The sequence below is a fragment of the Lycium ferocissimum genome, chromosome 10 (assembly GCF_029784015.1).
Source record: "Lycium ferocissimum isolate CSIRO_LF1 chromosome 10, AGI_CSIRO_Lferr_CH_V1, whole genome shotgun sequence".
Taxonomy (NCBI): domain Eukaryota; kingdom Viridiplantae; phylum Streptophyta; class Magnoliopsida; order Solanales; family Solanaceae; genus Lycium; species Lycium ferocissimum.
In genome coordinates, this window is record NC_081351.1 from 53,796,857 (window position 1) to 53,802,856 (window position 6,000).

At 37.0% G+C, this 6,000-nt stretch overlaps 1 long non-coding RNA gene across 1 annotated transcript; it reads right to left on the reverse strand.

Moving 5' to 3' along the window:
• Positions 1-1,698: 1,698 nt before the first annotated feature.
• LOC132032382 (uncharacterized) lies at positions 1,699-3,920 on the reverse strand. The gene is made up of 2 exons (XR_009408436.1): positions 3,808-3,920; positions 1,699-2,221 (listed from the first exon to the last, which is right to left on the reverse strand). It is a non-coding gene; the product is annotated as an uncharacterized LOC132032382 (long non-coding RNA).
• Between the last annotated feature and the right edge of the window lie 2,080 nt (positions 3,921-6,000).

Here is a 6,000-nt window from a genome sequence, read left to right on the forward strand (position 1 = left end):
CACAGTTGGGCTTAGATGCTATAACATATATGGTGACTTGTTGTGATATGATTGTAATATAGTGGTTCGGAATTATTATACTGAGACTTGGCACAGTTGGGCTTAGATGTTATAACATAGGTGCTGACTTGTTGTGATATGATTGTGATATACTGGTTCAGATTGATTATACTGAGACTTGACACAGTTGAGCTTAGATGCTATAACATAGGTGATGACTTGTATGGTGGATATGGATTCGTGTTTACTTGTACTTTGTTAGTTTATGTGTTTATCTTACTTTGTTGTTTTTATATGTGTTAGCTAGTCTTAGTCGGCCTCTGATACCTACCAGTACTTGTTGGTTGTACTGACTGCACTTGTTGCATGCTTTTATGAATGTAGAGTACCAGGTGGTATCTACTTCTACTCCTCGTAGCTGATATTCAAGGATTGCTGATTCGAGTCTGTTCAGGGTGAGCATGAGGACGTTCGCTGCCCGAAGACTCTTCCTATTATTATGTCTTTCCTTCTATTCTGAGACATGATTTGAGACTACTTATGTATTATTATTCAGACTAGTAGTATTTAGTTTAGATGATCTTGTATGACTAAACCAGATACTGGGTGGATTTCATTTACTTCCGTACTTATTTATATGATATTGTCAGACTTACGTTATTTTACTTTCTTCCGCTATTTTCTATTAATTGTGAATGTTGAGTTAAGGGTTCAACTACCGAGGTGGGAAAGGTAGGTGCCCGCACGACTATGTGAAATTGGGTCGTGACAAATTCAAATACTTCCAACAAGTTTCAAATATAGTATTCCCTCCGTCCCAAAAAGATTGTCACAAACTTTAAGAAATAAAGGAAGACTTTTGAAATGTGTGGTCCAAAACAAGCCTTAAATATTCGTGTGGATGTAGATCATCTCATAAGGTTAAAATATTTCTAATAATAGAAATGTGCAATCTTTTTAGGACAAACTAATAAGGAAAAGAAGATAATCTTTTTGGGACGGAGGGAGTATTATTGATTACACAAGGCCTCGGATCATGATTTAAGGTAGGCATAAACGCTCAAAAAAAAAGTTGGATTATTATAGTCATTTATACTATTTTGAGCTGCTACCGTATGTTATACTCTCTTTTAACTATGACATGACTCTATTGAAAATCGAAGCATAATTAAAATTATTTTTTTACAAATTGAGCATGGCAACCTATTAGAATAAATCCTCAATCAGAAAATGCATATGTTAATAGTACACATGATGAAAGAAAGAAGAAGAGAAATGGCGGAGAACGCAAAGATGGAAATAGTAAAGTGAAAGCTTTTAGGGAAATGGGCTCAAGTTCAGAAGACAAAGACGGAAATAGTGAAGTGAAAGCTTTTGTGCTGATTGGAGAAATGGCTCAAGTTCAGAATCTCAAATAACATAGGCCCAACATCACAATGCAACAAGAAGAAAATCAGCCCAATATGTGGATACAAACACAAAGTCATCTCAACCATAGAAAGTTGACAAAACAACATCAACCACATGATCAAATTTAAGGACACTTGTAAATGTGATTTTCAAGTAGTACATAGAAAAGGATAAAGTTTGTTATATGGCAGCCAATAAGAATTAGACAAATTGTATAGGTTTAATTATTTTCTTTCATTGATATTCCTTGTAGAGATGTATATATAGGTGTTCTCATTCAATACAACATACACAGAAAATTTTCCATAATATTCATCTTCAATTTATTACATGGTATCAGAGCACAAGCACTAAAATTCCTCACAAAATTTATATCTTCTTCATCTTTTAATCTATCATGGGAGGTCCTACAGAAAACACCCCAGCTCTGGAAACAACTGAGAATACTGGATCTGTTAACACCATAGACTCAAATCATGCATACTTTTTGCATTCATCTGATTCTCCTGGCATGGCCTTGGTGAACAGTCCTTTCGATGGAAGAGGATATCAAGGCTGGAAGAGAACTATTCTCATTACTCTCTTAGCCAAAAATAAGATTGGTTTCATTACTGGTCTTCATGCTTCTGCAGATCCAACTTCCAAAGATTATCAACTATGGAATAGGTGCAATGACATGGTGACTTCATGGCTTCTAAATTCACTATCAAAGGAGATTGCAGACTCAGTCATCTACTCAAAAACTACTAAAGAATTATGGACCAACCTTGAGCATAGGTTTGGCCAATCTAGTGGAGCAAAGCTCTACCATCTGCAGAAACAACTGAATAGTTTAGTTCAAGGTAGTTCAAACATTGCTGCATATTTTACCAAACTGAAGAGACTGTCGGATGAACTTAATTCCCTCAGTGCTAATTTAATGTGCAGTTGCAAATGTGTTTGTGAGGGAAAAGAGAAGCTGCAGAAATCTCTTGAAGGTGAGAGACTCATTCAATTTCTCATGGGATTGAATGATGTCTATTCACAAGCAAGAGGAAATATTCTAATGCAAAACCTCTTGCCATCAATCAATCAAGCTTATTCCCTTATTTTGCAAGATGAGAGTCAAAGGGAAGTTTATATGAATCCTCTAATTGGAAATGATTCTTCATCTTTTATGGTGGGAAATAACACTCAAACCCCCTTTAGAGGTGGAAAACAGTTTCAATCACAAAGAACTCAAGGTTATTTTTAGAAATTCAATACTGGTTTTCAAAGATCTGGAAATGCAGGGCAAAAATTCCCAACTTCGGAGGAAGGAAAACAAAATATAATCCCAATGTCAGTTGTACCTATTGTAAAAAGGTAGGTCATGTTGCTAATGATTGCCACAGATTAGTGGGGTATCCTGAGGATTTTCAGTTCACTAATGCAAGAAACAAACAAGGACAAGTCAAGAGCAATGTAGTCACATCAGGAGAAGAACAAGAAAATGTTTCAAATGCAAACATGGACATGAATCTCATGAATCAGCAACTTAACAATATGAATCCCATGAATCAAAGAACTTAGCAATCATCAGTACTCTCAGGTTATGCATATGATAAAACAAGCAAAAATAGGGGAAAGAAGCTCAGCAACCAGCTCAGATGGAGAAATAAATGCAAACACAATGGCTGGTATTATATTCAGATATTTAAATTCTTGTTTTTGAGTTTCTAATTCCAGCACCTGGATAGTAGATTCGGGTGCTTCTGAGCATATGTGTTTTGACTCAAGTGCTTTCTTGTCTTTGTCACCTCTTGATAAACCTTTACATATCAACCTTTCTAATTCTCTAAAAATTACTGTCACTCATATAGGACAAGTTTCAATCCTTCCTAATATTGTTTAAAGAAATGTTCTACATGTACCTAGTTTCAGATATAACTTATTGTCAGTACATAGGTTTTGCTATCAATTTTCTTGTACGGTCTTTTTCACTAGTATTGGGTACATGTTGCAGGGCCCTTCAATGAGGAAGCCATAAGTTTTTGGTGAAGCAAGAGAAGGGATTTATCTACTTCAGCCTAGTGATAGTGTCACGACCCTTCTAAAGGGCCATGACGGGTACCCGGAGCTATCTACCGAGCACCGCTCATCATGATACTATCGTCCCAACCTATACACATATAATCTCTAAGATGATGCTTGATATGAACTGATCATAAACTATTCTGTAAAACATATGTATATATATACATAAGCCCTCACGGCAGCAAAAGAATGATATGCAAAATATAAAATGAGGGTCACATAACATCTACTACCCACACATAAGTATCTACGAGCCTCTAACTGAACACTGTAGTCATGAATATGGGACAGGACCCCGCCATACCCAAGTATGTACACAAAAGAATATATCAGAAACTGCACCTCCGAAATATGGAAGTGCTCCTATTTAAGCTGATCCGGCTCCTAGGAATCTGGGTCGTCTCTCAGTCTACCTGTGGGCATGAGCACAGCGTCCAAAAGAAAAGGACGTCAGTACGAACAATGTACTAAGTATGTAAGGCATATATAATAACATAATAAGGAAATATAGAAAGCATAATAAGAAAGATGACTGAAACTGTGTGCCTCTTGAGGCAGAATCATGCATGCTCGCCTTTACGTTTAAAACATATCATGCATACACACATACTGTAATAACATCATTAGCCTGCGTTCAGGCCTCCCGCTCCGGGGTAATCATCTCACGCCGCCCACTAGTGGTGACTGCCCGGCCAACTAGGCACGGTGTATCATCATAGCCGCCCACTACACCAGTACAGTGGTGTCTGCCCGGCCAACTAGGCACGGTGTATCATCATTATATACATAATATAAAGCATGCATGTGAGCTCAAGTAAAAGCTATAACACTATTGGAGTGACGTAAGGTCGGGAACCTCCGATCGCATTATGGAACATCGGCATCGCTATGCCTCACCTTGAAGAAACTAATATCATGAGATGAGACAACAACGAAGAGTAACATCAATGAAATCATAAACATAGAAATATCAGTGTCATGAAAAACATCATTATCGTCATCACTATCATAGAACATATCTCACAGGGAGCTTTTAAGGATCCTTAACTTTCATCCTTAGGGATGTAAAAAGGTCATGGGAGCATAGGAAAGAAATTATAGTATAGAAGTCATGCCTTTGAAGGAAAGGGACTAGCCTTACATACCTTTATGTCTCTTTAACGATACCGACTAAGTGCTTCCCTTCCGGGCTCACAATTCTACATACAAAAGGGTTCGTACTAAAATTAGATCATCGAAAGTATACTTAAGGTCAAACTAAAGCGATTAAAGGCTAATGAAAATTGGGCAGCATTTCCTTTGTTTCGACAACTTTTCCCATATAATAAAACAGCTCCCAAACATCATAACAACACCCATAATATCATAATACGTAAATTCCTTCGAGTTAGACATTATTCACCTTCCCAATTCACCTTCAAAATCCTCCATACCCATAACTACAATGCAACATCATGCCCATCATTCATATAATACTTCCTCAATATCATTAGTGTCATTCATAATAAGATTATACTCATATTACACCATGAATCATAACTCAACCTATCTTTCAACTGATCATACCCTTATTAGCAGACTTAGGTTCATGTTTCATATTTGTTCCTAATTCCAGCTCTTCAACTACTCAACACCATCAACAACATGAAACAATTATAAAAATCCCCTTTGGTTATGTAGGAATGGTCTTTGGATGGAAATACACCACTTGAGAAAAGCTCAACTTTAGTACCAAAGTGATTCTCAACTTCTATCAACCCTAGAAGCTTCCACACCCTTGATTCTACCAACTTTTGATGTTTGATCCTTGATTTTTCTATTAAATATGTGTTAATATGATAGGGAGAAGTTTCTAGAGGTTTAGAGAGTGTTGGAGAAATGGAAAATGAGAAAAAGAAAGAAGGATCTTGCATATATAATAATAGAATTCGGACCCGACCCGAAATATACGGTCTACTATACGGACCGTATAAATTATACGGTCCGTATAATGGACCGTATGTTTCCTCCAGAACCTCACCCCTCACTGGAAGGGTTCTACGATCAAGTATACGGGCCGTATAAATTATACGGTCCGTATATATGACCGTATAATCCATAATTCTTCCGGATTCGTTCTAATTGATTCGTTTAACTTCCAATCCTCGCGACACCTTCTTGGAACTTGCTTAACACTTCATTAACAACCTAAAGAACCTTATAGCTCATCCTCAACATCTTGCTAAATGTTCGTTAGTTCGATAATCACAAAACCTTTCCCAACACAATTTATACTTCGCTCCCTTTGACGAACCTAGCTTCACCAAGTCACATAACTTAAAAATTTTATCGTACATACTCTAAGGTTGCCAAATACCCTTTTTATAATCGTGAGAGCTTCATGTTCATCTTAAGCTTGCGTTAGTCTATCTACGACACCACGACATGAAATTTTCGAGGTGTAACACTCTCTCCCCCTTAAGAACATTCGTCCTCGAATGTTAAATTCTCGGGAGTTTTGCAGAAATTTTGCCAGAGTCTCCCTTGTATTTGGTA